The sequence below is a fragment of the Hoplias malabaricus genome, chromosome 7, assembly GCF_029633855.1.
Source record: "Hoplias malabaricus isolate fHopMal1 chromosome 7, fHopMal1.hap1, whole genome shotgun sequence".
Classification (NCBI taxonomy): Eukaryota; Metazoa; Chordata; class Actinopteri; order Characiformes; family Erythrinidae; genus Hoplias; species Hoplias malabaricus.
The window spans coordinates 11,494,952-11,519,892 of record NC_089806.1 but is presented as its reverse complement, the minus strand read 5'-3'; the positions used below and the strand labels follow the sequence as shown (position 1 = coordinate 11,519,892).

General features: G+C 39.2%; 1 pseudogene; it reads left to right on the top strand.

Annotated features, from left to right (window-relative positions):
- Nucleotides 1-513: 513 nt before the first annotated feature.
- LOC136701466 (DBH-like monooxygenase protein 2 homolog) lies at nucleotides 514-19,615 on the top strand (annotated as a pseudogene).
- Nucleotides 19,616-24,941: the final 5,326 nt, after the last annotated feature.

The window sequence follows — 24,941 nt, the reverse complement described above, 5'->3', positions numbered from 1 at the left end:
TATAGATTTATATAATATTGTGTGAGCTGCATTTAACCCATCCATGGTTGTCAACACTCACATACAGGCAGCTAATAAGCAAACAGCTAAAATAGGCAGGCTTTCTGTCCCAATCCAGCTTCTTTAACCTTTAGGCCACTGATTTTGCAGAGTTCTATAACCATGGACTAAGCTCCTGGTAACAGCCTGCTTCATTACTACTGGGAAGTGTTATGTGATCAAATCTAATAACCAACATTGTGCACTGGCCATTATTACAGCCACAGAGAATCTCTCTCTAATAACCCACTAGTAATAACTCATTAGTGCAGTGATTCCCAGAAATCTGCTGAAGACCTGCTGAATGGGAACTTGATTAAGAAAGAGAGAGGGGCGGGAAAGTGGGATGATAAAGAGGTAAAGAGTTAAGGGTGGAGACTGTGAGAAAGGGGTGTGTGTCAGAAAAATGTCCCACAGCTTGGGTCTTAGATAAAGAGAGAGTGTGTGTTCTGATATAGTCAAGCAGTGTAAGTTATGGGTGCTGTATCTTTTCTCCTGCCCCTTGCCTTGGCCCTGTCCTGTGGTTTGGGGGCTGCGGTGGACCCCACACTCCCATTTTTGGAATTTTTGGATCCAGGTAACAGTGTCCAGTTGCGATGGGGGTTTGACCAGTTAAATGACTCGATCGTCTTTGAGCTGAGTGTAAAGACCACAGGCTGGGTCGGCTTTGGTTTCAGCCCCAATGGAGGAATGACCGGCGCTGACATTGTGACGGGAGGAGTGGGACCTAGTGGTGTATATTTTACGGTAATAGAACCATATACAGAATGTGGTTTATAAACAAATATTAGTTCTTTTATCATTAAAAAGATGCAAGTGTGTATAAAGTCTATGTCTGGTATTATGCAGTCACATCCTCTCTAAGTTATATTCTATATATATTAAAGGAAAAATGGAGAGATGTGTCTTATAAAGCAAATATGTGCATTTATTGTCACTTAGAAAATTAATTAAATGTCCAAATCTCCCCATATTTTGCATGCAACCGTATAATACATGCATGCTTTCAACCATAAAGGAACTAATATAAGAATTCTTATATTAACCTCTATGTATTCCTTCTTGTTGTGTTGATCTAACTAATCAATATAAATACAGCCGAAAAGACTCCAAATCTAAAACTATTCTTATATTTAAACTTAACTTCCACCCAAAAACCTGACACTAACTCAGTAGATATCTAAATCAGTTCATTAGTTCAAATCTATAAGAGATTAACAAAACATAACCTGCATAATATCATGTATAATCATGTACTTTTATGTGGTTAATATATATCATGGGTGTGTAAGTAAAATAATTAATCATGTCATGGTGCAATTATCACTATTAATTGCAGTTGGTTTATTTGCAGATATTTGAGCCTAAAGTATGAATTTACTATTTTAAATTACTGTATTTATTTATAGACGAGTGGATGAGAATTATCAGAACAGAATTTTATATAAATGACTGCTTTTACCCATTAGCCACCTACTGCTGTGCCTCTAGACTGTGTGTGAAGTGCCCAACATTTTTTCTGCACTTGTCTAGAGCAGTGTTGAAGACACCACTGCAGAGACACTGCAGTAAAAAGTTGGATAATGTGCATGATTCAGGGCCACCGTTCAAAAAGCAGCTTTCTTACAGCTGCAGTCCTGTTCCTTGCAGAGTTTGTACTAAATGTGGTAACTTCTCTTGAATGTTTTACTGCTTTGCTGTGTCCATGTAATGCTTGGTACAGGCTTTGGCACAGTGCCTGTCTGGTGCCTGACCACAACCAGACGAGGTCAGATTACTGCTTATTTCAGCTCAAAGTTGCTCTTTTTTTTCTTTTTATAAAAGGAAATCAATTACAAAATGACTATAGATTCCTAAACATTACTCTAGCAATGATTGTAAATTTAACATAACTTTTAAAGAAAGGAATTAATAATACTAAAGAAAGAGAGGGAAAAAAACTAGCTTCCTTTAAAACATATGGTAATCCTCATCTTAGACGTAGTTTCAATTTTACAAATTTACAAATAGCATTTTGTTTTAAAATATCACTTACTTTTTCTTTTACATTTTTTTCTGCAATAATAACTGTTTATTTAAACAGAATCTGTATGATTTACAACAAAAAATTATTTTCTTCCTATTGAGTGTTTGTACTATCTAAACTTTGTATATAAGCCTGTCCCAACATTTTTTAAAAATTCTTTGCTTATTTTTCAGCATGTATGTTATTCTTTCTATAGGTTTAGTAACATATGTCTTTTCCAATGTGAAATATTTGGTCTATAGGTTTTTTTTTTTCAAAACAGTGCTATTAACTTCTTCACATTTAGAAAAATAAAGGTCCATCAGTATAATTTCATATTCAGTATAATTGTGATTTTCTGGGTATATACCCAATAAACCTGGGATCCAATGAAATATGTTTAGAAATAATCTGCTCACACGTCTCTCTCACTTCCTCCCAAAATGCTTTAATTCTTGTACACTGCCAGACACAGTGAAACAAAGTACCTTTAGCCTCTATGCATTTAGTGCAAATATCCCATATACTGTATTTTTATTATATAATTTAGTTTCACAGGGGTTATATAAGTTCGCATTAGTGAGTTATGTTGTGTTCATCTGAGGCGTGTATTCGTCGACGCAGTGTGAATTTCATCACAAGCTAATTTCTAGTCTGCTACTGAAATGTCGGTTTCGAAATCCTTGTTTCAACTGGTAAGCTTGTGCAATGAGCTCTCTGGAGAAGTAGATTAAAATTCTGATATGATGCTCTTTCTTAAATGATCCTCTATCATAATTTTTTCAACTATAGGTCGTGGAGGTCTAAGAAGCGGATTGTTTTGATTTGTTTTACAAAACTTCTAAGCTGAAGGAATTTGAATAAATGTTTTCTTTCTAGAATAAATGTATGTCTGAGTTCTTCAAATGACATCATATTATCAGAGTTTAGTGGATAAAGGTCTTGAATTTTCCTCAGCCATTTAGATGTCCATGTTTAAAATGTAGCATCAGCTCTTTCTGGAGAAAATAACTGATTACCCAATATTGGATTATATTGAGACATCGTGGATGATTCTTTTAAAAAAACTTCTCACATCGTACCATATTTGAATCACGTGTGTGGCAGTGGGTTTACAAGTTTGTTTATGCAATTTTTTCAGAGTATCAGAGTATATATATATACACACGGCAAAAGGTACTTTCAGACCCCGAGATTCCATTTCTGTCCAGTGAAGGTTATCATTTGTTGAAAAATAAAACATAATGTACTTTAGTTGTGTAGCCCAGTAATACTATAGTAAATTTTAACCCCCCTCCGTTGAATGGTAAATACAGCAAAGAGAGACGAAACCTTGCTCTCCTATTATTCCAAATGAATCTCCCAAATATTTTTTTATTTTCTGGAACAAATCTATAGGTGGTGGTGAAGTAATGTTTTGAAAAAGATAAAGTAATTTTGGCAGAACATTCATTTTTAGAATATTAATTCTACCAAATAGTGAGATGGGTAGAGACATCCATCTATCAATGGAATCTTTTTTTTTTCCATCACGGATTCATAGTTAACATACATTTTCTACATTTTCTCTTTTTGGTACAATTTGTATTCCTAAATATGTAAATTGAGTCACTTCAGAAGGTGGGATTCTTTTTTAATTTTGACTAAGGAGTTATATTGCTGATATGGATTTTTTTACTGCATATATCCTGAAATATCAGCAAATTTTTGAATTAGCTCTAATATAGCAGGTATTGATTTACTTAGTCTCGTGATAAACAAAATAACATCATCAGCATAAAGAGATATCTTATGTTCGCTTCCTCCTATTGTGATTCCATAAACGTGTGGGTGTAACCGTAAACTATTGCTAAAGGTTCCATCGCTAATGTATACAACAGAGGAGACAGGGGACATCCTTGGCGACATCCTCTTTTAATAACAATCAGTCGTGATATATTCCTATTAGTCACGATTTCTGCTTATTGTATATCAGATGTACCCACCTTCTGAAGTTTTCCCCAAACCCAAATATTTCCAGTACACGGAATAAATAGGGCCATTCAACCCTATCGAAGGCCTTCGCGCTATCCAAAGATAGCAGGGCTCTATCTAAGGCTTCTTTGCTATGATTGAATATATTCAGTACTTTTCTAACATTATGAAATCCCTGCCTTCTGGTAAAAAATCCATTTTCATCTCTATCAATTATTTCTGGCATTAAATGTTGAATACGCTTTGCCAAAATTTTACATATTATTTTAAGATCTTAGTTCAACAGGCTTATAGGTCTCATATTTTCACATTTATTAGATGGTTTTCCTGATTTGCAAAGTTATATAATCAGAGCACCATTCATAGAAGTGGGAAGATTCCTATTTTGAAAGGCCTCTAAAAACATTTCAATTAGTGGCTTTAAAAATTTCCTCTTAGTTTTTTTGATATAAATCTATTGGTAACTCATCAGGCCCTGCCTTTTTACCTGCTTTCATACCATCAATTATACTTTCAGTTTCTTCTATGGTAATTTCTGCCTCCAGAACCTCTTTAAATTCATCTGATATGGTTGGTATTACCAATCCATCCATAAAAGCACTCATATACTTTGAATCAGTTTTAACTTCTGTATTATACAGTTTTTCAGAAAAGGTTTTAAAAGCATAATTAATTTCAATTGTGTCTATAATAGTTACGTTGTTACTTATAATTGAAGTAATTGAGTTTCTTGTTTCTAATTGTTTAACCTGCCATGCTAAAAGTTTACCTGGTTTATCACCTTGATCATAAAATCACTGTCGGTGTCTTAAGAGATTTTGCAGCTGCTCTAGAAAGCTTTTCGCACTCAGCTCTCAGGGCCAGTATTTCTGATTGTGGATTATTTTCCTTAAAAATACCTTCCAAAACCTGAGATTTTACCTTCCAAATACTGTCTTTTTTGATGTGCTTTTTTAGACTGAGAACTTATTATGTGTCCCCTTAGAAAAGCTTTAAAAGCTTCCCACTTTGTGCAGGCAGATATTTTTGTTGTATTTATTTTAAAAATTTGTCTGTTTCTCCACATAGTTTATAAATTCCTGATCCTGTAACCAGTTATGCTCTTATGGTCCTTTATGAGCTTACTATCCTCATAAACTAAACAACATGGTTCATGATCTGAAATTACTGTATTACCATAAAAGCAGTTCTGTATTTTATAAAATAACCCATTCGAAACCAAGAAATAATCAATGCGAGAATATGTTCTGGTAGTACTAGAATAACATGAATAAGCCTTACCTTTAAATTTATTTCCCTCCATATATCTAACAGACCTAATTCTTTAATAAATCGTAAAATAACAGATCGACATCTTTTATGGGACTGATGACAAACTGTGGACCTGTCCTTACTCGGATCCAATGTGCAGTTAAAATCTCCTGTTGTTACAAATTGACCCTCAAATGTAGGGAGTGTAAGTAATAGCTTTGAAAACAAAAATGGGGTCATCCAGATTCAGGCCATAGAAATTCACTAAATTTAACTTTTTTGTGACAGAAGTGAACCTTGAATAATTAAATCTCTGCCCATCTTATCCTTGATTACATTCGCCACTTGGAATGCGACCGATTTGTGAATTAGAGTCGTAACTCCTCTACCCTTAGAAGTAAAGGGCGCTAGGGATGGGCAGTATCCACATTTTTCATACCGTCATACCGTCTCAAAATATTTTTGCGGTATACGGTATTACCGTGGGGAGGGGGTGCTCTGTTGCGCTGAGCCTTATATCTGTGAGCACAAAGTCGAATGAATTCAGCTAAACGCAGCCCGACAGTGCACACTGACACACGTGTTGACGATAAAAACCCATTTCTGAGAGAGCAAATTTCAGCGACTGGTGCTGAAGGAACAGAAAAGTTAAAAATAAGCTAAATAAGACTGTGTACACTGTTTAGAAGCACAGCTGGTACTAACAGGCACTTGTGTTATAGCACATCACAACAGATTTTCAGCAAACTGAGGCTCAAAACACACATATTTGGAGGATAAAGCCATATACCTGTGTTTGAGTGAAGCTGACTGAAGGATTTTCTGAATATTTAAATTAAATTAGACACACCACACACGTGTCATAAATACCATCAACATTTTTAAATACCACGATATATGGTATTATCGTTATACCGCCCAGCCCTAAAGGGTGCTATACATATATTACCCTGCCACCTCCTTTTTATTTTAATAATGTCTTCTTCTAATATATGTGTTTCTTGTAGGAAAACAATTCCAGAGTCCCTATCCTTCAGCCTATTTATAACCTGTTTTTTCATTATCTGTAACTGCTTATCCAGTTCAGGGTCGTGGGGGGTCCAGAGCCTACCTGGAATCATTGGGCGCAAGGCAAGAGTACACCCTGAAGGGGGCGCCAGTCCTTCACAGGGCAACACAGACACACACACACACACATACCTACGGACACTTTTGAGTCGCCAATCCACCTACCAACATGTGTTTTTGGACTGTGGGAGGAAACCGGAGCACCCAGAGGAAACCCACACAGACACAGGGAGAACACACCAACTCCTCACAGACAGTCACCCGGAGCAGGAATCGAACCCACAACCTGCAGGTCCCTGGAGCTGTGTGACTGCGACACTACCTGCTGTGCCACATAATAACCTAGAATATCTACAAAAAATGGATTACCTACTAACATCATTTTTTAACTTTTGAGGAGCATAAGAAATTTAAAAGCAACAACCCACAAACTACACACTGAACATGTGTGAAAATAAACCGCAATTTCCCTTTCCTGTGGGAGTCCCCCCCATTAGCTCTGAATCCAGTTATCACCATCGACTGTTCCACACTATGTGGATCAGTCTAATCTCCATCTGGTCACAAACTAATTAGCAAACATCAACAAAAAAGCACTCTGTGCTACTTTCATATAACTAAAATACACAATGGTCTGCAGTTATTAAATTCTATTATTCATTCATTCATTATCGGTAACCGCTTATCCAGTTCAGGGTCGCGGTGGGTCCAGAGCCTACCTGGAATCATTGGGTGCAAGGCGGGCAATACACCCTGGAGGGGGCGCCAGTCCTTCACAGGGCTAAATTCTATTATTTATTATTAAATTATTAAATTCTCTTTCAAAACGTATTGCTGTGCCAATGATAGAATAAAGAAACAGGCTGTTAACCCCAGTTAAGACGTTAAAGAGAATATCCAGATTATGTGGCAGAGGTTATCAAAAATTAAACGCCCATTTCGATTTGTTCATGTTCCTCCTATCCTTCTGATAGAGAGAATGTAGTATGTCACACATGGGAACTGGTCATTAAGTCCATCAATGAGGTCTCATCTATCAATTACCTACAATCCCTTGTCGACAAAATAGCCCTAATCACCGGCTAGGACTTACTGTAGATATCCACATTGTGCCCCTACTTAGGATCCCGATTAGCTCTCAGTTGTTTTTCTTCTGATCTTCTCAATAAATTATTGTGCCTCTGTCGGAGTGTTGTAGATGCGAGTTTCTTCTTTATATGTCACCAAAAGCTTTGCCGGTACAATCACTGGTGAACAGGGCCATACTCCTTTTGCTGTTTGTGGATTCCCCCAGCTAGATCTGAAAATAAATCTCATTTGTTGGTTCTTGTAGAAGATGACATTCTTAGCCCAGGCAGCGTGGATGACTTTGAGTTTGTCCCTGTAGTTCAAGAACTTCATTATGAGCATTCTCAGTGGAGCATTAGTATCCCTCTTCGGCCCGACCTGGTGTGCTATTTCCAGAACAATTTGGCTTTCAACCACCAAAACCTCTTGTATCCACTTCTCCATAAATAAGCACGGGTCAGTTCCCTTTATGCATTCATGTTAGTTTACCAGCCTCAGGTTATACCGTTGTGACCTTGTTTCTAGGTCTAAAGATTTTCCCTCCAGCGTTTTATTCTTTGACTCCAGAGCTTGTACCGTAGCCTTTAGTCTAACCACCTCGTCTTCAGCCATCGAAATTCGTAACTCGGTTTGAACTACTCGCTCTGTACAGTCTTTTATCTCCTTTCTAGTTTCTGTGAGGGCTGCTATGGTTCCATCCAATTTGGAGGAAAACTCAGTTTTGAGGGTGTCAGTTTCTGCCAGTATGGTGCTCGCTTCAGCACAGTCAAGCACAGTTGTTGTCCCGGCCCCCTCATCCATATTGTCTCTAGCCTGTTGAGCCACACCGCTAGCACCAAAACGTGTTAGTTTCGATTGTTTCATTGTTCTTCTTTTCTCTTTGCTTGTCTTATTAGAAGACACCATCACTTTTACTCTGTCCCCTGGAGCAAATTACTGCTTCATATTTTGCAGAACCAAGTTCAGAAGTAGTTTTCAGGATTAGCAGCAGAGTGGTGCATCACACATCTTACACAGTGGCCACCATTACCGGAAGTCAAGTAAAAATATTTCTAATGCAGTTCTTAAATTTTGAAATAGGAATTAAGTGGTGTGTTCACGTGGATTTCCTGCAGGTGCTTCAGTTTCCTCCCACGTTCCAAAAAACACACGTTGGTAGGTAGATTGGCGACCCAAAAGTGTCTGTGGCTGTGAGTAAATGTGTGTGTTTGGGCCGCCCTGTGAAGGACTGGCGCCCCCTTCAGGGTGTGTTCCTGCCTTGCGCCCAATGATTCCAGGTAGGCTCTGGACCCACCGCAACCCTGAACTGGATAAGGGTTACAGACAATGAATGAGTAAATGAATGAATGAATAAAAGCCTCTAATTTCAGAGTTATCTAAAGCATATTTCAATCTTTAGCAGCAGATGACTGAAAAGATGAGGAGCCCAAAGTGGTGTTTGTTTGGGGGACAACAACCAAGTGTGTAACAACAACCAGTTAACCAGCGTGTAAAGTGAACAGAGATGAGTTCTAAAGTGAGAATTTGTAGCAAAGCGGAGAGCAGAATGGTACTTCGGAGGAACGCCCACACAGTGGGCAGAGCAATGTGGCGAGCAGTTATATGGTGAGGAATAGTGCAAGAGAACGACTCAAACTACAAAAACATGTTAACGGCATTTATAAAAACAGTGCTGATTATGACACCCCACACAGAGCTCGTCAGTACTGGTGACCATCTCAATTTGTTGTGGAATTTCGGATAACATATAAATATGTACATTTAAAGACGTGAAATAGGAAAATGTGCCGTAAATGTAGCTCTGTACTGAGCATCCTGTGTGTGTTTTGTGAAGGACAGACATTCAGTGGGGAATTCCCTACCTCTAGAGGACGAGCAACAGGATTATGGACTGCTCTCTCTGACCGAAACAGATGGACAAACAGTGATGAAGTTCCAGAGGTCAATCAGTGCCTGTGACGAGAACGATTACCCCATCACTGTGAGTAAACACACAGTCATTTCACAACACTCAGCTCATCTTCAGATTCTGCTGCTGCCTCTTCTGTATCAGCCTCAGAAATGGCTGTGGTACTGCCACAGAAAAGAACAAAAAACAGGACTTTAAGCCCCTGTGGATCGGCAGGTGTGTGTGTTTCAGGTGATTTCACTCCTGTAGATAGGTCTCATACAGAGAGAAGCCTATTTTCTGCAGGGAGCCCTGAGGTTGATCTGTGACCCTGTCGTACCAACAAGGCGTCTTTTCCAGGGACTTGACTAGTGTCCTCTCAATGGCCAGCAGAGCTAGGCTGCTTAAACGGCCTTGGCCCATGTGAAGTATGTCCGCCTGTGAGTGCTTTGTGACGGTGGAGGGCTCAGCAGCACCCGCTGGACAGAAACTGCGATAGAAGTCAGAAAGAGTGATAGAAGTCAGTCTCCAAACACAAGCAGCTACAAAAAACCACCAGAAATAGAAGCTCGATTTGTCGTTAGTTGTTTTTAACAAAGAAAATGCCACTAAGAGGTTTAAGAAAGTGTCCGGTTCAACTCAGAACAGAATGAAAATGTAATGCTCCCACGGATCTTTACACCAAAGGATCGCTGATTTGCTCATTACGCTGTCAATCAAAAAGGGATTCAGCATCAGACAGATCATCCAATCATCATGCAGAAGCTGAGCGTCCGGGCCAGCCGAGGCCAGCCCACTGCCCCATAGATCCCCAGAGACTCTGAGCGTCCAATGGGCGGGACAAAGCCCAGCATTTATCCAATCACTCGTCTCGTTTCGCTGCACTTCGCTGCTTCGCTATTGAACTCTCCACACTGTTTAAATCACTGTGAGGCTGCGGGAATGATTGACAGCAAAGCCGCGTCTTTACCAGTGATAGGAAGCTGATTCTGAACAAAAGTTGAGCGTGTTGGAGTGCATATTTATTCAATGACATGTACACACAACTATATATTTGATCACTTATTCTTTGACATTTTAGAAGAAGCTGAGCTTCCCTTGCAGTCTTAGAGCAATCGCCTGTGCTGTACACTGTGTGTTGGTTCCATTACATTAGACACCTTTTATCCCTAAAAGAGAAACGTTCTGAACATTTAATAATATTTATTAATAATATTATTATAATTTAATAATATTACTTAACATTACCTTTTTAGTAGGTGCTAATTCTACTTGTGAAGGCTAAATATTGCTTTCTCATGTGAAATCAGACTTCTTTTCAAACTGCTTCTAACACAACACTAACAATAAAGCTAGGAGGAGGGTACTGCCTGTGCAGTTCTCTTATATTTGTTTACATATGCCCACATTGGCCAACCCTGATATATTTAAATAACCCTAGTTCCAAATGGCCACCATGTATTGTGCATCGATGTTAAAATTTAAACAGTATCTACATATTGCATCAAAAAAAACAAACAAACAAAAAAAAACAACGAAACACCTCTCTTTTATAAGGAAGTGGCAGTGAAGCTGATTTATGCCTATGGAAAGACTGATGACTTCACCTACCAGGTGAGCCAGACCTACACAGCCAGAGGAGCACCAAGGAGGTGAACCTGCTGAAGTTCATGCCCAAGGCCAGTCTGCCAGACAGCAGATACTTTGACCTGACCATGACCAACGTAAGGCTGAATTAGTTCATTCATTCCCTTATTCATGTTCTGTAATGTTTCTTTGTCCTGTTCAGGGTGGGGGGGGGGGTGGCTGACTGTAGGCTACACGGAATCACTGTGCGCAAGGCAGGAATACACCCTGGAAGGGGCCCCTGTCCATCAAAGGGCATCACACACTCTCTCAGTCACTCACAGCTATGGGCAGATTCACAGAGCCAATCCCTCTACAAACATATGTTTGGACTGTGGGAGGAAATGAGTGCATATTTACAGATGAAGTACAATCGTTCATTTATTGTTGATTGTATTTACACACTTCACATAAAAAACTACACAAAGTAGCATTCCTAATATTAATTTCAAATTATGCATTTAATAAGGATTTCATTTCAATTAAGAGGCTTCTTTAATACACACATCCTTGGTGTTTTAATCTGGTACTTAGAAACTCCCTGGAAAAGAAGATTTCCAAAGAAATCTGAACTCTTCACATAATCTATGAAAGAAAAATAACCCTCTCTTTTAATGTACTTAAGCACACATAGACAATACATTTCAAAATACACCCACAATCAGGAATAAATAATTGAGTAAATGGTTCACACATAACAAAATTACAGTGTTCATTAGGAATTCTATTAATTGTTTTTTTTTAAATATTCAGCATAATTCATTGTTTGAGCTGTCAATACGTTTCTTTAGAGTGATGATAGGACGCAGTAATCATGGTATCTACTATGAAAATATATAGAATATAGCCATTTTATCCCAGTGAGCACACACTTTAAGAAAGAAATAAAAGAAAGAGAAAAAAGAAAGAAAGTGTTAAAAAACAATCTCTGTCCCAAACCTTCTTTTACAGTTTACTGTCCCAGCCCAGCAGACTTACTACCATTGCAAGGTCATGAGAATCCCAGCACTTGATCAGAAGTACCACATCTATCGTGTAAGAAAACTGCATTTCATCTGGCCTCACATGAACTGGACAACCCTGCAGCTCTGATTGTGATCTGAAGTTTTGTTTAGAGATGTAAAGCTAAAGTCATTACAGAAGATTGCAGTGTTTTCATATTGTTTCCAGGTGGAGCCTCTGATCGATAATGTCGACTTGGTCCATCACATGCTGCTTTACCGCTGTCCTCCCACTGTAACATCACCCAAAGAAGAGCCCTGTTACTCTGACCAAACCCAGACAGATTGCTTCCAGACCGTAGCAGCCTGGGGGGTCGGCGGAGGGGTAAGCGACACTTTGTTATAAAATGTTATCCTGGCTACTTAAACTACTGTTCTAGATTAGTTCAGTCAAACAGTTTTATAATTTTACTCTGTCTATGGCCTGCCCTAGTTGTTGGCATGGTTTGAGGTCAGGTTAGGTCCATTAGGGTTCACTGTGCTTGGAAATACATTTCACAATCATCTTGAAATACAGAAATACAGCTAAACATTAATTCAGCGAGGCTAATCCTTGTTTTGGTGATCAGCTACAGAGTTCAGTTCTAACCCTAATCAAACACAGTTGATCCAGGTAATAAAAGCATCCAAGGGAATCTGTATATCACTCGATCTGAACTCCCCGCACAGTACAGTTGAGTTATACGAGATGTTTACATCAACTTAGAAGTGGCTCAGATACAAAGGCTGACAATTTAATGTTCAGACAATCTGCAGTTCAGGTAAATATGCACCACCATTTTACCACAACTTTCCTAAGCTTCCCCTTAGTTTTTAGTGGACACTTTGATGAAAAATACCAAAAAAGTCATGGAAACTTGTGACATGGGCTGCAACATCATATAATCGTTAAAAAACAGGATGTGTGTTTGTCTGTATCTATTCAGTCAAACTCTGCCTGTTCAGACTGCACTCTTATTGCTGTTGCTGATGCTGTTGTCAGCTCATCCCCTTTCAGCTTAAAGTTTCAGCTTGGTCTCACATTAAATCTCAGACTAAGTTAGATTACTGCAATGCACTATTTCATGGCTTACCTTCACCCTCTTCAGTACATTCAAATTTCTGCAGCCAGAGTCTTAGTAAACAGTAAGAAATCTCACTGGCTCCCAGTTACAGAACTCTTCTGTTATAAAAACCTACTGTTGATATTTAAGGCTCTGCATGTCTTTGCTCCCACCCATGTGTCCTCTCTCCTACATCTCTGTGCACTTAGTTTCTTTGATTCTGGTCTTCTGACCATTACTAGGTCTAGGTTTTGTTCTGTGGGCGTCAGGTCTTTCAGTTTTGCTGACCCCACACTTCAGAACTCTTTTCCTTTCTTTCCTTTTCCAAAGCCTAGCTGAAAACATATCTAAGAATGCTTTCTTTTTTGTTTCATTTTCTCTGATGTTAATTACATTTTTTGTACACATTTGTAAAGTGTCTTTGGGTATAGGTGAAAGGTAATATATATATTTAACATATTATTCCTCCTCTTGCTCTGAGAGTTTTCCCTTCCTGTCTACTCTGTGATTATTCTTAAAAAGCACTCCATCAACAAGAATAAAGCAGAAAACTTCAGATGCCAAACATAACATTTTTGCTGCACTTCTTTTATGAAGGAACAGACATTCTACAGCACATCTTCACCAGTGTTTAATCAACACTTTTATTGTTAAATGACCACTTTAAGTGTAAGATAGTAACACTCATCAACACTAATAATGTAGAGTTGATTTGACACTGGTGAATGTGCTGTGAAGCTGTTTTTTTCAAATTTCCAGGCTTTTGAACTCCCTGAGGTTGCTGGGATTCCTGTAGGAGGTAAAGAAATGAACGTTCTCTACAGACTGGAGATGCACTACAACAACCGGAATAAAGCTTCAGGTTGAGTAACCGGGTGCAAATGCTAATATGAAAAAAGCTTACTGGCTTAAAGGATACGTTTTTTTTCTCCATTGATACACATCATAAAGCAACAGCTTGACCTGGCATATCAACACCTAATTTCTCTGATGTTTTTCACCATTACAGCTATAAACTCATAAAAGAATGATGCCATGAGCTAAATATAAATAATAATAAACAAATATTAAAAATAATAAACAAATATTAAGCTCCCTCCTCTCCATCATAAATATATGATTATAATAATAAAAAAGTTAAAATCTAACTACACAGTATGATGTATTTTCATTAACAGCTGCAAAATATCCCAACCTTGCTTAAAGTGTCAAAATATATTTTCAAACAATAAAAAAAACATGTTGATTGTGGTCAGTTCTGTCTCTGCAGCACCACTCTCTGGACTGGAGTAGAAAAACAGGTAACAGTATGGAAATACTTTTGTAAACCAAGGATTCTCGTTTACTGTTGATGAACTACCCACCACCCTGCCTCCAAACAGGGCCTGGTATAATATATTATATCACACCTCTTCCCAGGTGTGATGGGTGTGGGGTACTTAGCTAACAGAGTGGACCTGGAGACGACAGAAGAACTTCTGAAAAAACAAGGGTAATGTTAATAAAAAATAAATTTAAAAGAGTTTAAAGTGACCAGACCCTCTCTGCTGTTTGTGCAGGTCGTGTAGATAACTCAGGTCTGAGGTTTTTTTACACTGCTCAGTTGCGGCAGTATGATGCTGCTGTTCTGGGGACTGGATTAGCAGTATTTCCAGGTTATGCCATCCCCCCCAATGCCAAGGACTTCCTCACATACGGCCTGTGTGACACCAGCTTAATACAGAAGGTACAGTGGGCACTTCTACACAGTCAGACCTCCCTGAAACTCCTCTCCCTCATCCACACAAACACTCACATCTGGTCAGCACAAATTTTAACAAACTAAGCCCTTTGTTATCCCTATCATCACATCTCAAAGCTGATGCCTGTTTTCATAGCGAACAGATTTAACAAAAAATCTGTTCCCTATGAAGTTTTAAAAGTTTTAAAAAGCTAATTTTCTGAGCAGTAAGAATATACTTGTTTAAAAACAATCCATAGGAAAAAAAAATCCATAGAATATTAGAATAAATGCTGGTTTAACCTTTTCCAAATCTCACATCATGGCAGTCCAGTATTATCTGAGGATATCATCCAATGCCTAGTTTTACAGATTAATAAACACTTAATTGTCTTAAATCCAGTGTGCTGTTGGTTTAACAAATCCATACAATCAAGAAGAACATCTGAAAACCTTGTTCTTCACACTTGCTGAAAACATCTACATTTTAGAAAAAATTCCCTTTTCTGTATTTATTGTAATTAATTATAAAATGATAATAATCTAAGGTACATATAAAATATGTAAAATATGCGCACTCACTCACACACACACACACACACTCACACACACCCACCATTCACCAATCAACCATAACTTTATGACCACCTCGTTTCTACACTCACTGTCCATTCTAGACTGTCACAGTCCAGACTGTTTTGACTAGAAGTGAACACAAAGGTAATCTCTTAGCTTTTTCAGGAGGGAATTGGGAATCCAGCTTCAGTGAATGATGAAAAAGTTCTAAAGTATGTTTCCTCTTTCTCTTCAGGTCATCCCTGAGCCTGCACAAGACCTACAGGTTTTTTCAGCCATTTTACACACACATCTGGCAGGAAGGAAGGTGCGAGTTGGCCACTTCAGGTAAAATTATACCAGACGCTTCAAGGACTGTGATTGACTGCTGGTCAATATTTGTTTGTTTTCTGCATTGAACACATTGAAGGAAACAAAAAGGGGGTGGTGCAGACTTTAAGGTAATTATCTTGCCACATCGGTTTGGAAGCATTAGTAAACCTGTATGGCAGGTCTTTCTAATAAAATTCCCATTGTGTACTGGTCAGTGTGTATCACAAGGTCACCTGGGAATAAGATTTATTCAGGAGTGAAGACGTTTCCTGTGGGAAAAAAAAGGGACAGGATGTGAGACGAAAGAGGAGAGAGTCACGTGACACCGGTCCACACAAATGGGTTTACAAACAGAAACCTGATGATTTTGTACTGAGGGAATGTCTAATATTTTCCATTCTCTGACTGAGCCCAGGGACACTTCAAAACAATTAATACATAGTCTGTTAACACCACAGGAAATAATGGTCAGATGTGAAAACACAATGTTTTCAAAAGTCCATGGCTGACTGTACAGTATTGTACTCCTTTTCTACAAATGAACATGGAGACTCCGGATACTCTAGGGTCTTAATGAAACATCTGTGACATGCTTTAGTCAAAACATAACAAGGATCAAACACCACAGCAGTGTTCCTCCCCCTGTCTGAACAGCCCTGTTCAGGACTGGTTCCATCGCCTGTTTGTTTAAATGAGAATGAGCCACAGCCCAGTTCAGAGCAAGTTCCAGGGAGTGAGGAGCGAGAAACTCTGTTTTTTTTTTTTTTTTTTGCCATTTTGTTTTCTTTTTTCTCTGTTCTCGTTTTCTAAATAGTTATTCAGTACACTTTATCTCTCAGCGCTTGTTGGGTTTGTTAAACTTGTGTTGTTTTATTATATAATTTGTTTGCTGGTAGGAGATCCAGATCCCCAAATTAATGCACTAATGTGCTCAGAAAAGAGATGTTTCCCCATTTCTTTAAATTCTTGTTCATATTTTCATGTTTGCAGTGGTGTGGAACTTTTCTCACAAAAACACTGCCCAAATAAATCTGCTCCACTCCTTGTGGTTTCTGCTGTGTGAATGAAGAAAAAAAATTCAATGTAGAGCCAAGCAGAGTCTGTTGGCTGTTGTGCTCATGTTTGCTCTTCTCTCCCTTAGGAATGGAACCCAGATTGATTTCTTATCTAAGGATGAAAACTACAACTTTGAGTTTCAGCAGATTACGAACCTGGGTAAAACCAAGACGGTTCAGTTGGTAGGTGTCTACTAGGAACATCTGTGGATTTCTTAATCACCATCTTAGTCACTGTGGGTGTGGCTTGTTAGGCAGACTCCACCACACACCATTCAACTAAACTGAGAGTGAGACAAGCACATGTTTCCTCTGAGATATGTGAAGCTCCTCTGCTCTGTTCAAACTCATGGACACCGGAGAGATCAACACGCTTGATGGAAAATATTAATTTCCTAGTTCTGTTATGTCAGCTCACACATCCACAGGTGTCCGGGATCGTGCTGAGTGACGAGGAGAGAGCGAGGCCTGTTGTGATATCTTCGACTCTGCCTCAGAGGCTGAGGGAATTGACAGCTTTAAATGCTTTTTATCTGACAGTGATAATCATTATGAGTCATATTATGTTTTAATATATTTTAATAATTTTCTTATTTTGGTTTTGAAAGCTCCTGTTTCAGGAATGTTTTTCCGTCTATTGTCTTGGCTGTTCCCTTCCTTCTGCTAGTGGATTGTTTAAAGTCGGTTTTTAATGAAAATGGTGGTTTCTGACTTTTACCCAGTACCACACACAGTCAGCAGTCCACATGTAAAAATGCCCTGTTATTTTAGTTTCTGTTTTTAGACTGAATTTAACTTAGTTCTCCTCCTGCAGGGTGACAAGCTCCTGGTGCAGTGCACATACAACACTGAGGATCGAGCAGGTCTCACTTGGGTTTGTCACTTTACATCATTTAAAATGTTTTTTAATTTTCTTTCTTGAAATCTGAACCAATTCGAAATGGATGGAAGACGTAAGTCGGCCACTAACTCTAAAATATACATTCTTCAGATTTCTTTTTTTTATATTCTGCCCACAGGGGGGGCAAGCAACTACTGAAGAGATGTGTCTGGCCTTCCTCTTCTATTACCCAGCCATGTCTCTCGGCAGTTGTGTTAGTTTCCCTGACACCCAGGCCCTCAGGCAGGAAATGGGAGCAGCTAATAAAGAGTAATTCACTTAACATTTGACATTCTTCTAGGGGAAGTATCATTTATACATGTTTTAACCTTTGTCTGCTGCATCTCTAGCATATTGTCAGTGCTGGGACAAAACCAAAAAATATATATTCACATAAATGTAAACGATTGTTTCACATTGTGTTCATTGAGAATGGACCAATAGTAATGCTGCAAAATGAAATGAAGAGGAAGATGAAAGAAAAATGTTGTTCCATGCCAATATCTTTCCTTTTTAATAGAAAATAAAAATAGCCATGATAACGGACTGTATTTTTAAACATATGACTATATTAACAACATGATCACACTCAGTCTTCAGACTCTTTATAAACCGCTACTTATTAAACTGAATTTTACATATTTTACAGTGAATGGGACAAACTAATGATGACTAAGAGCTGGGATAAAAAGTCGGTGAAGGCGTATGAGCAGACCCTGATGAAGGTTCAGCAGATCACTGCAGTGGTAAACATAGCGGTGTGTAGTGAACATGTTTCTGCTGCAGCAGAGTTCTGATGTTCAGTTTAATGATTATATTCTCATTTTTCTGCTGCATTTCTCACACGTTCAATTTAAACAAGTTTAACTGTGTAATCAGTAAACATATTATAATTACCATATGCTGCTGCTGTCTAAAGGAAATGACACATCTCTATTTGTTATTGTGATATAATTTCCTACCTCACTTCGGTGCTTGTTGATTAGAAGTTTTTAACATGTCCATCTTCTCAGACATGGATTAAACTTAGTCTTACACTAGAACCAATTGTGTTTGATTATAAAAGTCCTATTGTCTTTCAGGTTAGGCCTTGTCTGGCTTTTTTGGGAAACACCCATGTGTCCACACTTGACTAATGCTGGTTTCACTTTTCCCCCAGAACAAAATCTCTTTACACATGGGTCTGATTCCTGAACTCAGAGACTCCACCACTGTGAACTGTACCAGACAAAACCCACCTGCAGTGGGTTTAGTGCCGCTCCTCTGGATCTTAGCATCACTGGGTGTTTTTGTTACACTTTTTTTTGTTGTTTTTTTTGTTGTGCGTTTTTTGCGCAGTGCATTAAGAATGAGACTGACTGGTTATCAGTAATGAGGACCCACTATATGGAGCGTAAACAGGGACAGAAAAGTTTTTTTTTTTGTAGAAAGATTTTAAGCATATAATTCACTTCTTTAAATATGTTGTACTGATTGTTGTGATCAAGTGATTTTTCCTTTGTTCATGTGACTGATCAACAGCAGTATGTGATTTCTTGGCATGGCATTTTCAACATGTCCATATATATATATATATATAGTCAGTCAGTTCAGACACAGGACTCAGCAGCTGCACACACAGTTTGCACAGTGTCCATGAAAGGTATTGCCAACACATGTGCTCAAAGCCCAGCATGGGCTAGAAGAGAATAAAACCACCCAGCAGTGAGCTATGGAACAGTGGGACTGTGTTCTCTGGAGTGACAGAGATCAGTACAAAGCTTTTGGATGAGTTGGAGTGGTGGTTTTATTCCAGACCTATTCATCCAACAGCAATACCTGAAATCAACAATGCTCTTGTGTATAAATACAATCAAATCTTCACAGAAATATTCCTACACTTTAGTGCAACATTTTCTGTGAAGATTAAAAGCTGCAGAGGAGTGACAAATGTCCTTGAATACCTTTCTGTTCACAGACAGCTTTTGATTGGAAAATGTCTAAAAGTCTTTGGTCATGTAGTGAATGTCACTTTAGATTTTTGTTCAAAATTAAGACAATGAATATATTGATCTTTAAGTTATTTCTTTAATGAATTTCAAAAAGACTGTTAGAAGGAATTAAATGATCTCAGATGATTACAATAAAAATATATATTTTTAAGAAGCAATTTTTTTTTGTCTTTTTTTCTTTAATATATTGTTTTTTCTTCCAAAAAAAAGAAACGTATTCTTGATGTCAACAACTGGTTTAAAAGTGCACTATGTAATTTCCCTGAAGTTCCTGACTGTGGTTGTTGCAGTTGCATCCCAAATCCTGATGAATGCAGTAGTGCATTGGTCAAGGTGGGCTCCAGTGGTCCGCGAGGTGAAGCACAACAACAGACAGCCACTCTGTTCAGGAGTGTAGGTTTCCTCAGGCACAGAACACCCTTGTGCTGATTTAATTGTTAAAACAATATTCGTTTATGTTCTTCGTATAAAAGTGTTAATTTGCGCTGGTTATAAATCAGATAAATTTGCCTAGTGCAAAAACATCACAGAAATGAATACAGTTTAAAAAAAATGTAATTTAAACGAAAGAAGTACTCATTATTTACTGTAGTATTAATGTAGACTTTGATGTGAGGAACCTGGCACTGGTGCGAAAAAAAAATAACCCCAAAAAATTTCATGTCAAAGTTCAAATGGAATTTTGCTAGTATGGACCACGCCCGTAGAGGCTGAAACAGGGAGGTGAACTCAGAAGTCATTTGGGGAAGAGTTCAGGGCGGTTTATTAATGCGCATGAAGCCAGACCCCCGTTGGATAAATTAATATGAGAAAAGGGAAAGGGTGGAGGCGGGAGCGAGTTTAAAAACAGGAGGCTCAGTGGACTTGATAAAGGCCGAACACGGCTCCGAATATTGGGATCAGTAGGAATGACCCAGTTCGGAGGAGCGAGCTGACGTTGTGAAGCAATCGAGTCAAGATCCATCTCCTGAACTAAATGAGGCGAGTTTGTCCGACGCGGAAATGACATGAATTTGCAGGGTATATATAGGGCTGAGAGGAGGAGTTCGGGCGTGGTCCAACTCCCAAAATTATGTTATTACATAACTTCACGAAAACACTTATGTAATGCACATTGGCTCTTAGTCTATTTGCCAAACAAGTGTCAATTATCAGTTTATTATTATTTAATTATATTTTTAACAACTAAAACCACTCAAACACTTCAGTAAAACATTAAGTGTGGACAGGTCTTTAGTCATGTTTAGAAAGTTAGGACGGTACACTGGGTTGAGGTCAAGCCATGTGCTGCCCACTTTGAAAGGTGCAGACTGGTTAAAGCACAGCCGTTCATTTTAAGCAGATTACCTCAACCGTAAGATTAGGGATACTTCTTTGGAGGGTTTGTATCGCCCAGTATCTGACACTGAGGAGAGCTTAGACACACAAACACAAGAACAGGAAGCAATGTGTTAGATGAGTGTGTATTTAACAGAATATGAACGTCCAAATCTGTGTATAGCTGACTTAAAAAATATATAAGGAAATACATTCTATATAGATAGTAAATGTGTTTGTGTGAGAGCAAATGAGGTGGCCGTCCCACATCCTGTCCACTGGATCCCATTCCTACCACCCTACTGCAAACCATAGCCCCGTCCATTGTGTCCGCAGCCACTCATGTAATCAATTCCTCACTAACCTCTGGAACATTTCCAAACACCTTCAAGCAAGCTCAAGTAAGACCTCTACTCAAAAAACCTGCTCTTGCTCCTTCTATAGTAGAGAACTACCGACCACTCTCTCTCCTCCCCTTCCTGTCTAAAATCATTGAAAGAGCTGTCTTTAAGCAGGCAACAAAATTCCTCTCCCAACATAACCTTCTTGACTCGAACCAATCCGGCTTCAAGAGCGGCCACTCGACGGAAACTGCACTTCTGTCAGTAATGGAAGCTCTTAAAGATGCAAAAGTAACAGGTCAATCCTCAGTTCTCATTCTGCTCGACCTATCAGCAGCATTTGATACGGTCAACCACCACATCTTACTAAACAAACTCACTGACATAGGCTTCAAGAACAATGCACTCTCCTGGTTTGAGTCTTATCTCACTGGACGATCCTTCAGTGTGTCATGGCTTGGACAAACATCAGCGCGACACCACCTCACCACAGGTGTGCCCCAAGGCTCAGTGCTGGGACCCCTCCTCTTTGCCTTGTACACTACCTCTTTAGGCCCAATCATACATTCGCACGGCTTCTCCTATCACTGCTATGCAGATGACACACAGCTCTATTTATCCTTTCCTCCAGGAGACACTTCAGTGGCAACTCGAATCTCTGACTGTCTCTCTGACATATCTACATGGATGAAGGAACATCACCTCCAATTGAATTTATCCAAAACTGAACTACTGGTCCTCCCAGCCAAGCAAGCTATTCTCCACAACATCAGCATCAAGCTAGGGTCCCTATCAGTGTCTCCCACCAAGGTTGTAAGAAACCTAGGTGTCATGGTTGATGACCAGCTGACCTTCGCAGATCACGTTACCGCTGTAGCTCGATCGTGCCGCTTCTCCCTATTCAACATAAGGAAGATTAGGCCATACCTAACTCAACATACAACACAGCTCCTCGTTCAGACGTTAGTAATCTCCCGTCTAGACTATTGCAATGCCCTCCTGACAGGTCTTCCGGCCTGTGCTGTGAGACCACTACAGATGATCCAGAATGTGGCAGCACGCCTGGTCTTCAACCAACCAAAAAGAGCACATGTCAAGCCCCTATTAGTTGAGCTGCATTGGCTACCCTTAGCTGCTCGCATCAAATTCAAATCACTAATGATGGCCTTCAGAGTATTCACTGGTTCTGCTCCCATCTACCTCAATAGACTCTTAAAACCATACGTTAGCGCCCGCCCTCTCCGTTCCTCAAAGGAGCGCCTACTAACACGACCAACCCCCCGTACAGGTCAGTTGAGGCTATTCTCATCTCTGGTACCACGCTGGTGGAACGAGCTTCCAAGCACTATCAGAGCAACAGAAACCCTCTCTTCATTCAAGAAATCATTGAAAACCCAGCTCTTCCGAGAGTATCTTTTGCACTGAATGTCTTTCTTTAATGCACTTATTACTTCCTGGCATATTGCACCTAATGTAAGGTATTTTGTATAATTTTGTGCTGTAGTTCGAATGTTAGATCCTCTTTTGTAAGTCGCTTTGGATAAAAGCGTCTGCCAAATGCATAAATGTAAATGTAAATGTAAATGAAATATAAATGTTCGTATCTCAGTACAAAGTCCTTTCAGACTTTGCAAATACTGTATTGTATGTCTATGATTAGACATAAAGTAAATCTAAAATGGGCGGCACGGTGGCGCAGCAGGTAGTGTCAAAGTCACACAGCTCCAGGAACCTGGAGTGTCCACTGTCTGTGAAGAATGTGGTGTGTTCTCTGTGTCTGTGTGGGTTTCCTCCGGGTGCTCCGGTTTCCTCCCACAGTCCAAAAACACACGTTGGTAGGTGGATTGGCGACTCCAAAGAGTCTGTAGGTGTGTGTGTGTGTGTGTCTGTGTGTGTGTATTGCCCTGTGAAGGACTGGCGCCCCCTCCAGGGTGTATTCCCGCCTTGCACCCAATGATTACAGGTAGGCTCTGGACCCACTGCGACCTTAACTTGGATAAGCGGTTACAGATAATGAATGAATAAATCCATCCATCCATCCATCCATCCATTATCTGTAACCCTTATCCAATTTTGGGTCGCGGGGGGTCCAGAGCCTACCTGGAATCATCGGGCGCAAGGCGGGAATACACCCTGGAGGAGGCGCCAGTCCTTCACAGGGCAACACAGACACACACACATTCACTCACACACTCACACCTACGGACACTTTCGAGTCGCCAATCCACCTACCAACGTGTGTTTTTGGACTGTGGGAGGAAATGAATAAATCTAAAATATAAATAAAGAAGGACCTAACTGAACTGTCAATTTAAAGCACATTGGTGACACCTGGCGGCTGAAAGCATGAAGAACAGCTATAAATTGTGCTGTGCTGATTGGTCTTTATTCAAGTTTTTTCTTGATGTGACATTAATGCAGTTCCTTTGTTAAACCAGGACAAACCTAATTCATAACCCTGTGATGTGTTACTCTGTGAATGAAGGGAAAATACTGCAAATGGAACATTTTTATACAGTGCGTGTTTGTGCCCACTTTCAGTCCCTCTCCTAAGTTTAGTTTACTTCTCACTTTACTGTACACACACAGTTAAAGTGGAGCATTGTCCCAGTTCCTGCTGTGTGCCCTTGTTAGGTAGGGTGACCAGACGTCCTCTTTTCCCTCGCAGTCAGGAAATCCTAGTGTAGATGGCATGGCTGCGTTTTCGCGAAGTGTAGATGGTGTGACTGCGGTGAAAGAGAGGGAGAGTAAGAGAGACTGGTGTGGAGATGATAAATAAATACAGAAGAGTGCAGCTTTCAGATAAGGATTTTATAGGACCTTCGGACTTTACACAGTCCATTCAACACTCAATCCACACACACACACACACACACACACTGGTGATGACACACACAGTATGACACTAAACATCTAAATATCTTATTAAGTAACAATATTATTTATTTCTATATTGTTATATTTATTTATAACAATATTTAATACTAATAAAAAATGATAAGATTATTCAGCTTGGTGCTAGTAATATTTAATTATGTAAGTACAGAATTATGTACTACATTAATTATGTAGTTATTATTATTTTTGTTTATTATTATTATTATTATTATTATTATTATTATTATTATTATTTTACATTTGATTTAAAAATTATTTTATGTCATAGAAGGGATTTATTCCACTGGTAGATAATTTGACTAGACCAAAGATTTAATTAGACATAGTATGAATTATTGTATAGATTTATATAATATTGTGTGAGCTGCATTTAACCCATCCATGTTTGTCAACACTCACATACAGGCAGCTAATAAGCAAACAGCTAAAAGCGGCAGACAGCCACCTTGGAACCTGGAGAGCAGTTGAGGCTTAGATACCTTGCTCAACGGCATTTCAGCAGTGATGCTGAGGTTGGTGAAAATGCAGTTACTTCACTCCTTTGTCCTATTTTTCCCTGCCGGCCCAGGACCAGCAAGCTTTGTGTCCCAATCCAGCTTCTTTAACCTTTAAGCCACTGATTTTGGACTTTTAAGGTTTAGAGTTTGATAAGCTCCTGGTAAGAGCCTGCTTCATTACTACTGGGAAGTGTTATCTGATCAAATTCAATAACCAACACTGTGGACTGGCCATTATTACAGCCACAGTGAAACCCTCTCTAATAACCCACTAGTAATAACTCATTAGTGCAGTGATTCCCAACAATCTGCTGAAGACCTGCTGAATGGGAACTTGAGAGTGGGGTGATAAAAAGGTAAAGAGTAGAGGGTGGAGACTGTGAGAAAGGGG